Here is a 12,884-nt window from a genome sequence, read left to right on the forward strand (position 1 = left end):
ACACAAGCATACCCAAGTACTCAGTACATAAGTCACTCAATGCCTTCTTATACTGAATTGAGCTGAAAATGTTCTTTGATCTGGTCTACAGAAGAGAGACAAGGCCTTAGAAATACTCAAATCAATCAACAACCATTCCTTTAGTACTTAAGATGTTCAAGGTCCTCTTACCCACTGTTCTGATAACTTCAGGAAAGTACCGTAAGTTGAACATTTCAAATAATAACACAGGTAGAACTCCATTCTACTACTGAGTCAAATAAGCACATATTTACCAGGCATCCTTTATGTATGTGTACTGGAAATGCCCATCACTATTGAAGGCAGGCTTTCCAGCTTCTACATCTCCCAGCTAAGTCAAAAAATAAACTTACCAGGACTTTGCCTAACCAATCTGGGTAATGAAGTCAACATCCCTCCTTCCTTTTCCTATCTACACTGCCTCACAGAATTTATTCAGGTGCCCTGACTCAGGTCTTCATCTCCCAGAAGAATAGAGGTCAGATACTATGAGAGGACACATAGGAGGTACCTGAGCAGGCAATTATGAATCACACTTCTAGATAACAATCCACGCACAGGTTTCAAGCTACATGTCAAAATTCTTTTCTTCTTCTTCTCCAATTTGGACCTGCATCTTACCAAGCCTGTCTATTCATTGTCCCAAGACATGTGGGACCCATTTCTGTCTCTGGGCCTTTGCATACCCTTCCCACTGCTTATAATGCCCTTCCCTATTTTTCATTGTTGTTGTTGTTGTTGGTTATCCACATCCTAGTTATCCTTTAAGAACCCAGCTCCAATTGCAACTTTCCTGATTCCCTAGCCTAGGGAATTTGGTCCTCTGCCTTTCTCCAGCATGGATATTTCTCTTTTTTACTCAAAGTGTGGCCCATGGACTGGCAGTACCAGTATCATCTGGGTACTTGATAGAAACATAACATCTCAGGTACCACTCCAGACCCACTGAATCACAATCTGCCTTTTAATAAGAACTCCAGGTGATCAATATGTACATTAAATTTGAGAAGTACTGTTCTATGTTAGTCATTCAGTCTCATGTTGTCTTAGACATCCTTTCTAAGTGGTCTAACTGCTTGTCTCTAGCACCAGGATAGGGCAAGCAAGAGACCTGGGGCTCAAAATTGAAGGAAGCACAGACTCTCAGGTACCCATCCTGCACTTGCATGACCTTAAGAGTGAATGGCTCTCTAAAGTTTATACCCCAGCACCTTGTTTCCCTCACCCTCGTCCTGGCCCTGTATATGTTTATTTGCTTCCATCCCATGAACCTATTAGTTCCCTCAGAGCCAAAACACACTTTATACTGATTTATGTCTTTCAAGGAGAATAGCACAGAGCTGAGCACATATTAAGCACTCAATGAGTACTTGTGGAATTGAAGAAAATTCTCTTTATTAAGGGAAGCAAGTATGCTGACAAACCAGCACTTCACCTGCAGATGCTTAAATTGTATAGAGTAAACAAACACTTGAAAAATAACTAACAAGCATCTGGGAAAGGAGTATTCATCTGACACTAGGGAAATCATGTTAAAAACTATGTAACAAAACAAAGCAACTACCTGTTCAAGGAAGCAAATCCAATGAGGGGGAAACTAGGAAAATCTGGAATACTGGGCCAGGCATGAAGGTGCCTCTCTTTGACATAATGGACCAAGCATGCTACTATCTATGGCTTAGTTTCTCCATCTAGAAAATAGAGAAATAAGACTTCTGACTTCATTATAGAGCTGTGAATAAAGTATATTTAAGGTGATCAAGTGATTTCACTGCCTTTCCTCCTGGGAAAGTGGACATATTTTAAAACTACTAGAAGAGGATAGAGATAATTGAATGTTGGTGAAGCAGAGGACAGCAATGCTGTCAGAGCCTCAGGGAAGGCAGCTCAGAAGGGCAAGCACTAAGGCTGAGACTAGACTTGAGGCTTAGAGGATCATTAGCACTTCATGGAGTACTATAAATGTTAAGAGTAAGACATGATCTGGCTTTAATATTTGCCTCCTGACCAAAAAAGGTTATTTAAGTTACATCCAAACCAGTCTTCTGGCTCAAGTAAAAAAAATAAGGGAAGGTATAAACTATGGCTATAATTAACCTGTACCATCTGGAAAGACATCTTTACTTGCTCTCTCATTAAGGAGTTTATTCATTTGGGGCCAAGCACTAACCCAGTCTGAACGCACCTTGTCCAAAGCTCAGGTGGCTAATTAGGTAAGGCTCTCAAGGTAAGGGTACTTACTGATCCATGAGCCCTTATCTAACTCCTAAGACCTACAGCTTCTTAATGCTAGCCAATCGCTCCCAACTAGGATCTCACAAGGTCCCCAGTCATGCCCAGATTTGAAAGACGTTAAACCAAAAATAAATGCTAGGCAGAGAGCAAGAGAAAATTTTGCAAAGATGGAAAATGATGAGAAGTTGACTGCTACATTTTTTTTAGGTGCAAAAGACTCAGCGATTCACCAATGTATGCCCACAAACAGGTCTCCTGTCCCCCCAAAATATCATAAACTCTATGATCTCTGCATCTGTAGGCAGGCTGCTCATTTTGTTCCTTAAGGCCCTTTCTTTAACCAAACCACATTCTGCCTTACTGCAAAACTCTGGCCAAATCCTTCTGGTCTCTAGAAGGCTCTTTAGACAGACCACATTTATTGAAGAAACATCTCCTACTGCCTTGCTAAGTGTGGTCTACAGCCTAGCACCAAGAGTACCCTGAGAGCTTGTTAAGAAACAGAAAATCGCAGACTCCATCTCAGACCTCCTGAGTCAGAATCTGAATTTTAATAAAATACTGAAGTAATTCATATGTACATTAAAGTTTGAGAAGCACTGCTACTACATCCCAGCACTCACATTCAAAAATTGCATCTACAGCCATATGCATCTGTACACTTGACTCTTTATTTAACAACTTTACAGAGATCTAACTCACATACCATAAAATTCATCCATTTAAAGTGTGCTACTCTGAGGTTGGGCATGGTGGCTCATGCCTGTAATCCCAGCACTTTGGGAGTCTGAGGCAGAGGATCTCTTGAGGCCAGGAATTTGAGACCAGCCCGGGCAACATAGCGAGAACCCATCTTCACAAAAAATAAATAAATAAATTAGCCAGGCGTCGTGGCATGTGCCTGTAGTCCCAGCTACTTGGGAGGCTAAGGCAGGAGGATTGCTTAAGCCCAGGAGTTTGAGGCTGCAGTGAGCCCTGATCACAGCAATGCACTCCAGTCTGGGTGACAGCGCAAGACCCTATCTCTAAAAAAATAAATAAAATGTACTATTCTGTACAAAATCTCAGACAAGAGGAATTTTTTTTTCTTTGAGTTCTATTGTACAGCATGGGTAATACTGTTCATAACAGAATATTGTATATTTCAAAATTGCTGAGAGTGAATTTTTAAGTGTAGTCACCACAAAAAATGTTAAGTATTTGAGATGATCGATATGTTACTAGCTTGATTTAATTATTCCACATTGTATTTATAATTTTTTTTTTTTTTTTTTTCGAGACAAGAGTTTCGCTCTATTGACCCAGCTAGAGTGCAGCGGCGCAATCTCAGCTCACTGCAACCTCTGCCTTCCAGGCTCAAGTGATTCTCTCGCCTCAGCCTCCTGAGTAGCTGGGATTACAGGTATATGCCACCACACCCAGCTAATTTTTGTACTTTTAGTAGAGACAGGGTTTCACCATGTTGGCCAGGCTGGTCTTAAACTTCTGACCTCAAGTGATCTGCCCGCCTCAGCTTCCCAAAGTGCTGGGATTACAGATGTGAGCCACCGAGCCTGGCCATGTATTTATAAATTATAACATCACTCTGTATTCCACAAACTTACACAAATATATAAATTGTCAATTTAAAATTTTTTAAAATTAAGTGTACTATTCAGAGATTTTTAGTATATTCACAAAGTTGTGCCACTATCACCACTATCTAAGTTGAGAACATTTTTGTCACCTCAAAATAAAATCATGAGCCAGTTAGCAGTCACTCCCTTCTCCCTGCAGCCCAAGGCAACCACTAATTTACTTTCTGTCTCTATCTATAGATTTGCCTATTCTAGACAATTCATATAAATGAGATCATAAATATATGGTGTTTTGTGACTGGCTTCTTTTCACTTTGCATAATTCTTTCAAGGTTCATCCACTTTGTAGCATGTACTGTAGTTCATTCCTTTGTATTGCCACAGAATATTCCATTGTATAAACATCACATTATTTATCCATTCATCAGCTGATGAATGTTGGCATCGTTTCTACTTTTTTGCTATTATAAATAATGCTACTATGAACATCCATCTTTAAATTTTTGTGTGACTATATGTTTGCATTTCTCTTGAGTGTATACCTAGAAGTAGAATTGCTGGATTATATGGTAAGTCTCTGCTTAACCTTTTAAGCAACTAGCAAACTGTTTTCCACAGCAGCTGTACCATTTTATAGTCCTACCAGCAGTGTGTGAGGGTTCCAATTTCTCCATATCCTTCCCAGTACTTATAATCTTTCTGATTAAAGCATCCAGGGAGTATGAAATGGTATCTCAATGTGGTTTTGATTTTCCATTTCCCTGATAGCTAAATAATGTTGAACTTATTTTCATGTGCTCTTTGGCCATTTGTGTATCTTCTTTGGAGAAAAAGTCTATTCATAGCCTTTATCCATGTTTTTTTTTTGTTTGTTTTTTTTTTAAAGAGACAGGGTCTTACTATGGTGCCCAGCCTGGAGTAAAGTGGCTATTCACAGGCATGATCATTGTACATTAGAGCCTCAGATCCCTGGGCTCAAGCAATTCTCCCACCCCAGCCTCCGATGCAGCTGGGACTACAGAGGACTACCGTCTGCAGGGGCCTGGGTTGTATCTCACTCCCACTTTTCACCCCAAAAAATTGGTTCAGGGCAACAAACTACCCTTCTCAGTGAAGAAAAAAACAATGTACATCCTAATCTGGCACAGGTCTTTACTTGCTGTATGTCAATGGATAGGGTACCCCTCTCTACACCTCAGTTTCCTCATTTATAAAATGAGAGAGTTGGCTTAGATGACTTTCATTACTGCATTTTTTTTTTTTTTTTTTGAGACGGAGTTTTGCTCTTGTGCAATGGCACAATCTCTGCTCACTGCAACCTCCACCTCCCGAGTTCAAGCGATTCTCCTGCCTCAGCCTCCCCAGTAGCTGGGATTACAGGTGCAAGCTATCACGACTGGCTAATTTTTGTATTTTTAGTAGAGACAGGGTTTCAACCTGTTGGCCAGGCCAGTCTCAAACTCCTGACATAAGTGATCCACCAACCTCGGCCTCCCAAAGTGCTGGGATTACAGGCGTGAGCCACCATGCCCAGCTATATCAATAAAAATCTACCAAGCGACTACCATATGCATACACCAAAAATGTCCATCACTCAGAGGATGACCTCCCACCCTGGCTTCAAGCATCTGCTAACTGTAAAGGACCCTAAACTCTGAAACCCAATCCTCTACCTCTTTGGCTAAGCAACCTAGCATTTCACACAACTCAGCTGATCCTTCTATATTGAAGACTGATCAACTACACAAAAGAGAATTCTTTTTTTGTGGTTTTTGGGTTTTTTTGTCTGTGTTTTGTGTGTGCGTATGTGTTGCTGTGTTTTGTTTTTGAGACGGAGTCTTGCTCTGCACCCAGGATGGAGTGCACTGATGCAATCTTGGCTCACTGCAACCTCTCCCTCCCAGGTTTAAGCAATTCTCTGCCTCATCCTTCAGAATAGTTGGGATTACAGGTGCGTGCCACCACGCCCGGATAATTTTTTGTATTTTTTTTCAGTAGAGATGGGGTTTCACCATCTTGGCCAGGCTGGTCTTGAACTCCTGACCTCGTGATCCACCCACCTCGGCCTCCCAAAGTGCTGGGATTACAGATGTGAGCCACCGCGCCCGGCCGTGTATGTATGTTTTAAGATGAAGTCTTACTCTGTCGCCCAGGCTAGAGTGCAGTGGCACGATCTTGGTCTCCTGGGTTCAAGCGATTCTCCTCCCTTAGCCTCCCAAGTAGCTGGGATTATAGACACGCACCACCACACTCAGCTAATTTTTGTAGTTTTAGTAGAGATGGGGTTTTCACCATGTTGGCCAGGCTGGTCTTGAACTCCTGACCTCAAGTGATCTGCCTGCCTGGGCCTCCCAAAGTGTTGGGATTACAAGCATTAGCCACCATGCCTGGCCTGTTTTTGTTTTTTTGAGACAGGATCTCACTCTGTCACCCAAGCTGGAGTGCAGTAGTGCGATCATAGATCACTGCAGTGTCGACTTTCCAGGCACAAGCAATCCTCCCGCCTCAGTTTCCTGAGTAGCTGGGACTATAGGCATGCACCACAACACCCAGCTAATTCTTAACTAATTCTTAAATTTTTTGCAGATACGGGGTCTCCACATGTTGTCCAGGCTGCTCTTGAACTCCTGGGCTCAAGTGACCCGCTCACCCCAGCCTCCCAAAGTGCTAGGATTACAGGCGTGAACCACCATGCCCAGCTGAGACTTCATTCTTTCACAAAACATTAGAGAGGAATAAGCCCAACCTTTGCCCTTGATGTATTCACAGTCCAAGAAGTAGGGAGAGACAGACTATTAAACATAATATAATATGATAAGGATAACCTTTGATATATACACAAAATGCTGTGTAAGCCCCAGAGAAAAAGATTAGCTAGCTCATGAACCTGGTAGGTTCAGCACAACCAGGCTGACTGTCTCTATCTGGTGGGGTTCAGATACTGTGGTCTTCTGTGTGATTAAGATAACAAGTGAAGTCCAAAGGTTCACAGGCTACCACATTTGTAGCTCCCCATTCTCCTCTCATTCACATTCTTCCCCAACTCCTTAGCTTTGCCAAGAATTCAAGGCTAGTAAGCTGAAGTGGAAACCTCATCTTTCAGGCCACCAAAGTCATAAATCAGCTGGAGATCATGCAGACACTGGATATGCTTAGCCTGACAAGGGTGGCACACTTTGGGCAGTAGAGTGAAAGTAGATGTTGGCTGTAACAGCAGATGTTGCCTGCCCTTCACTCCCACCCCTCCTACCATCATCAGAAAGCACATCCTCCAGGGTAGTTGAGTTGGTAAGTTTTTGTTTTTGTTTTTTGAGACAGTTTCACTCTGTTGCCCAGGCTGGGGTACAGCGGCGCAATCTCGGGTCACTCCAACCTCCACCTTCCAGGTTCAAGTGGTTCTCGTGCCTCAGCCTCCCAAGTAGCTGGGGCTACAGGTGCACACCACCACACCAGGCTAATTTTTGTATTTTTAGTAAAGATAGGGTTTCACCATGTTGACAAGACTGGTCTCAAACTTCTGACCTCAAGTGATCCAACCACCTCAGCCTCTCAAAGTGCTGGCATTACAGGCGTGAGCCACTGCACCTGGCCAAAAAGCTTTTTAAATTAAACTTTTCAAATTTGGGAGCACCTAAGTTTGCTTCTTTGGTTCTTCAATTGCTATCCCATCAAATTCCTATTTTTCAGTCTGGCTTCCTCCTTACCTGGTCCTCCTCTCTCTCTCTTTCCTATATGCACTGCAGTTTTCCATATACCCAAACATTTTACCCATCTCTAAAGATCCAATCCAGGTGTCATTTCCTCCAGAATCCTTCAGAACAGAACTATCCTATAAACTCCTCAGGCCTTTACAGCCTGGACGGTTCATGTGCTGATCATATCTAAACATCTATAAAATCTCCCTTGAGTTTTTCATTGCCATAGTGCCTTAGTTCAGACTTTATCTCTTGCTCTTTCTCTAACAATTGCAGTGGCCTCCAAAATGATCTCCTCGACTCTAACCTTGCCAGCACAGATTCATGACACAGGAGCAGACACAGTGATCTTTATTAGACACACACCTGACTGCATCATCCTACTACTTTGAGAAACTTTAATGACTTTCTATTGCCTTGGGGTTAAAGTTCAACTCCTCAGTAAGACACACAAGGGACTTCATAATATGGCCCACCCAGCTATCTTATTTCACCACTCTCCACCAAATGGCTTATATTCCAGCCACACTAAACCATCTATCTCTTTCATCCCTCAGTGCTTTCTTTGGCTGCTGCCGTCTTTTCTCTCTAGAATTCTCCCCTCACCTTCACTCTTTCACTGCCATATTTTTTTTTTTTTTTTTTTGAGACAGGTCTTACTTTTACTTTGTCACTCAGGTTGTAGCACAGTGGCTTGATCATAGCTCACTGCAGTCTCAACCTCCTGGGCTCAAGGGATCCTCCTGCCTCAGCCTCCTGAGTAGCTAGGACTATAGGCACATGCCACCATGCCAAGGTAATTTTTCCATTTTCTGTAGAGATGGGGTCTCAATATGTTTGCCCAGGCTGGTCTAAAACTTCTGGGTTCAAGTGATCCTCCGGCACCAGACTCCCAAAGTGATTGGATTACAGGTGTGAGCCACCATGCTTAGCCATATCATCCATTTTAAGTGGGAAATTAAATTACTGTTAGTATATTTAAAATAAGATGCAACCAGCCAGGCACGGTGGCTCACATCTGTAATCCTAACACTTTGGGAGGCCAGGCAGGCAGGTCACCTGAGGTCAGGAGGTTGAGACCACTCTGGGCAACATGGTGAAACCCTGTCTCTACTAAAAATACAAAAGTTAGCCAGGTGTGGTGGCGCATGCCTGTAATCCCTGCTATTAGGGAGGCTGAGGCAGGAGAATCGCTTGAACCCGGGAAGCGGAGGTTGCAGCAAGCTGAGATCACACAATTGCACTCCAGCCTAGGTGACAGAGCGAGACTGTCTCAAAAAAAAAAAAAAAAGAGCCAGACGTGGTGGCGAGCACCTGTAATGTAATCCGAGCTACTCAGGAGGCTGAAGCAGGAGAACTACTTGTACCCAGGAGGCAGAGGCTGCAGTGAGCTGAGACGGCACCACTGCACTCTAGCCTGGGTAACAGAGGGAGACTCTCTCCAAAAACATAATGATAGATAAAATAAAATAAGATGCAACCATCTTATTTTAAATCATTTCCATCACAAAACAAACAAACAAAAAAACACAGAGCAACAAAAAAAAACCTCATGCTCATTTACTAACTCCTCATTCCCACCCCCAAACCCTGGTAACCATTAATTTCTTTTATACTGCTATATATTTGCCTTTTTTGGACCTTTCATACAAATGAATTCATTCAGCAGCTGAGTGTGATAGCATATGCCTGTAAACCCAGCTACTCTGTGGAGGGTGAGGGGGAAAATCGTGTGAGTCAGGAGTTACAGACCAGCCTGGACAACACGGCAAGACCTTATCTCAAAAATAAATAAATTCATTTATTGAGTGTGTGATCTTTTGTGACTGTCTTCCTTCACTTATCAAAATGTTTTCGGCCAGGCACGGTGGCTCACGCTTGTAATCCCAACACTTTGGGAGGCTAAGGCGGGCAGATCATGAGGTCAGGAGATCGGGACCATCCTGGCTAACACGGTGAAACCCCGTCTCTACTAAAAATACAAATAATTAGCCAGGCGTGGTGACAGGCGCCTGTAGTCCCAGCTACTCGGGAGGCTGAGGCAGGAGAATGGCGTGAACCTGGGAGGCAGAACTTGCAGTGAGCCGAGATCGCGCCACTGCACTCCAACCTGGGCAACAGAGGAAGACTCCGTCTCAAAAAAAAAAAAAAAGTTTTCAAGGATCACCCATCACCCATGTTATAGCAGTTATCAGGAGTTCACTCCTTTTCTTACTAAATACTATTCCATTGTATAGCCAGACAATTTTATTTATCCTTTCATCAGTTGATGGACATTTAGGTTGTTTCTACTCTGGGGCTATTGTGAGTAACGTTCCTATAAACTCTTGTGTATAAGTTTCTGTGTGAATTTTTCTTTCTTTCTTTTTTTTTAAAGACAGAGTCTTACTCCCAGGCTGGAGTGCAGTGGCACAAACATAGCTCACTGCAGCCTCGACCTTCTGGGCTCAAGTGATACTGCCACCTCAGCCTCCCAAGTAGCAGGGACTATAGAAACGAGCCACCATGTCTGGCTATATTTTATTTTCAGGGGAGACGGGGTCTCCCTGTGTTGCCCAAGCTGGTCTTGAACTCCCGGGTTCAAGCGATCCACCCTCCACAGCCTCCCAAAGTGCTGGAATTACAGGTTTAAGTCACTGGACCTGGCCTTTTGCCCATTTTTTACTAGGTTTTTTTTTTTATTGATGAGTTGTAAAAGCTCTTTATATGTTCTATAGACAAATATCTTATTAATATATGATTTGCAAACAGTTTTTCCCATTTAGCCATCCTAGTGGATCTGAAATCGTTCAAGGATCTTTTGAGTCTCATTCTTTGTATTTCAGAGAACTAGCTCGTAATCTGGTATACGGTATGTGTTCAGTAAATGACAGACATGTTAAATAATATTAACTGCTTTGGAAACAAGGTAAATGGCTTACTTGTTCAGCATCCCCTTCACACTTAGTACTAGACACAAAGCAAATGCTTGGAAAATACTCAGACACTGAGTAACTCTCTCTTGAACAAACAGTAGGGATGATATTGCAGAAGAATCCAAAGGAACTGGGAAAGCCATCTGAAACAGCCAATGGCTGCTAAGTTTAAAAGTGACTCCTTTTGACACAGTGGCCATGTGAAAAAAATTAAAAATCTTAAAAATAAATAAATAAAAGTGAATCTTGGCCAGGCATGGTGGCTCATGCCTGTAATCTCAACACTTTGGGAGGCCGAGGCAGGAGGATCACTTGAGGCCAGGAGTTGGGAGATCTGCCTGGGTAACATAGCAAGACTCCATCTCTACAAAAAATTTAAAAATTAGCCAGGTGTAGTGGCACACACCTGTAGTCCCAGCTACTCAGGAGGCTGAGGCAGGAGGATCACTTGAGCCCAGGAGGTTCAGACTACAGTGAGCCATGATCACACCACTGAACTCCAGCCTGGGTGACAGAACGAGACCCTGTAAAAAAAAAAAAAAAAAAAAGTGACTCTTCCTTATAAGAGAAATACTAACATAATCCTACTTGATCTTTAATAGCCAGCAGTAAATACTTTCCAAACTTAACATAGCATACAGCTAGGACTGAAGGAAGCTTTAGGGAGAAGGGAAAACCAAAGTTCACGGCTGGTAGTATTAGAAGGCCTAGGTCAGTGGGATAAGAAATATATCTACTATCTTTTCCTTCCTTCCTATTACTCAATCTACAAACTTAATCCAGGTTCTTCAACCTCATGTACTTCATGAGTCACTGTGTCACCCAAGTTCAAATCTTCTGGTGTCCTAATGCTGTCTGTGAAAGTAAGAACTCCTTAGTAGACTACACAATGCCCTCCACAGGAGCACTGAGAGTGAGCTCTCAGGACCACACAAGGCCATGACCTGACCCCTAGCTGTCTTTCCAGTTTTACCTTCCTCTGCTCCCAGCTCCTTTGGGACTTAACATATGCTCTTCTGCAGTATATATAATACATCAGAAATTATGTGCATTTTAGAATTAGATAAATCTGGAAGCCCTACTTGCCGGGATTAAGGCAAATTTTTCCTGTCCCTTAATCCCTCCTCCATTTCTGCCCCAAGAATGATCTTTCTATAATGCACATCTGATCCATGTCATTCACCTAAGTTCCTTTTTTTTGAGACAGAGTCTCGCTCTTTTGACCAGGCAGGAGTGCACTGGCACAATCTCGGCTCACTGCAACCTCCACCTCCCAGCTTCAAGTCATTCTCCTGCCTCAGTCTCCCAGGTGGCTGGGATTACAGGTGCACAGAACTATGTCTGGCTAATTTTTTGTATTTTTAGTAGAGACGGGGTTTCATCATGTTGCCCAAGCTGGTCTGGAACTCCTGACCTCAAGTGATCCTGCCACCTCAGCCTCCCAAAGTGCTAGGATTACAGACATGAGCTACTGCGCCTGGCCAACCTAAATTCTTAAAGCTCTTCTATAGCTAATCATCAGCTACAGATAAAAAATCCAAACTCCTCAGCACAGCATATAAGGCCTTATGTGTCATCACATCTGCCTCCCTTTCCAGTCTCCCTACTTTATCATTACTCCCCACCCTCTACTCTGAGGTTCCAGTAATACTAAACTGCATACAGTTCCCTGAAGGTGCCATTCCCTTTCTCACCTCCCACCTTGCACATGCTGCTCCTCCTGCCTAGAGGGCTCTTCTATTCTTTCTTTAGCTGGTTAATTTCTAGTCACTTTCACACTCAGCTATGGTATCACTTCTAGGGATACCTTTTCTGATCCCTTGCCTGCCATTTCTGGTGCTCCCTGAAATCTCTGCTTCTTCGTATTATAGCAATTATTACATCTGTTTACTAACTTTTGTACTACATCATGAAAGCCTGAGAGCAAGGCCTGTGTCTTTGTTATCTTTCACATCTAACGCAGTACCTTGGTAAATTCGCAGTGTGTGACCAATCAATAAACAAGTGAACAGGATTCTCCCAACACACACACGAGGCTGGCAGAACAAATGACTTCATTATTATTTTAAAGCTGACAGCATTATCTATTGACATGTCACAGATAACAGCTGCATAGCAGAGCTAAGATAAAAAGCCAGATCTTCAGAGTACCAGAACAATGTCCAAACGTCCTAATTAACACTAAATGGTACCTAATTAACATTAAATGGTACCATGGTGATGCCATTTATTTAAGTCAAAGCAAAAAATTCCAAAAAATATAAAAGTCAAGCTTGATTATTTTCTTTCCCTTACATTACATATCCAATCCACCAGCAAGTCCTGTAGGCTCTATTTCAAAACATATTCTAAATTTATCCACTTTTCTCCATCATCTCTGCTATCCCTGCTATGGTTTGAAAGTTTGTGTTCCCCAAAATTCATATGTTGAAATCTAATCT

At 42.6% G+C, this 12,884-nt stretch overlaps 1 protein-coding gene across 3 annotated transcripts in view; it reads right to left on the bottom strand.

Annotated features, from left to right (window-relative positions):
* The window catches only part of RNF121 (ring finger protein 121), a 73,327-nt gene that overhangs the window by 47,490 nt on the left and 12,953 nt on the right, over nt 1-12,884 (bottom strand). The window lies entirely within an intron of this gene.

This window comes from Mandrillus leucophaeus, unplaced genomic scaffold (genome assembly GCF_000951045.1).
Source record: "Mandrillus leucophaeus isolate KB7577 unplaced genomic scaffold, Mleu.le_1.0 Scaffold432, whole genome shotgun sequence".
In the NCBI taxonomy this organism is placed as follows: domain Eukaryota; kingdom Metazoa; phylum Chordata; class Mammalia; order Primates; family Cercopithecidae; genus Mandrillus; species Mandrillus leucophaeus.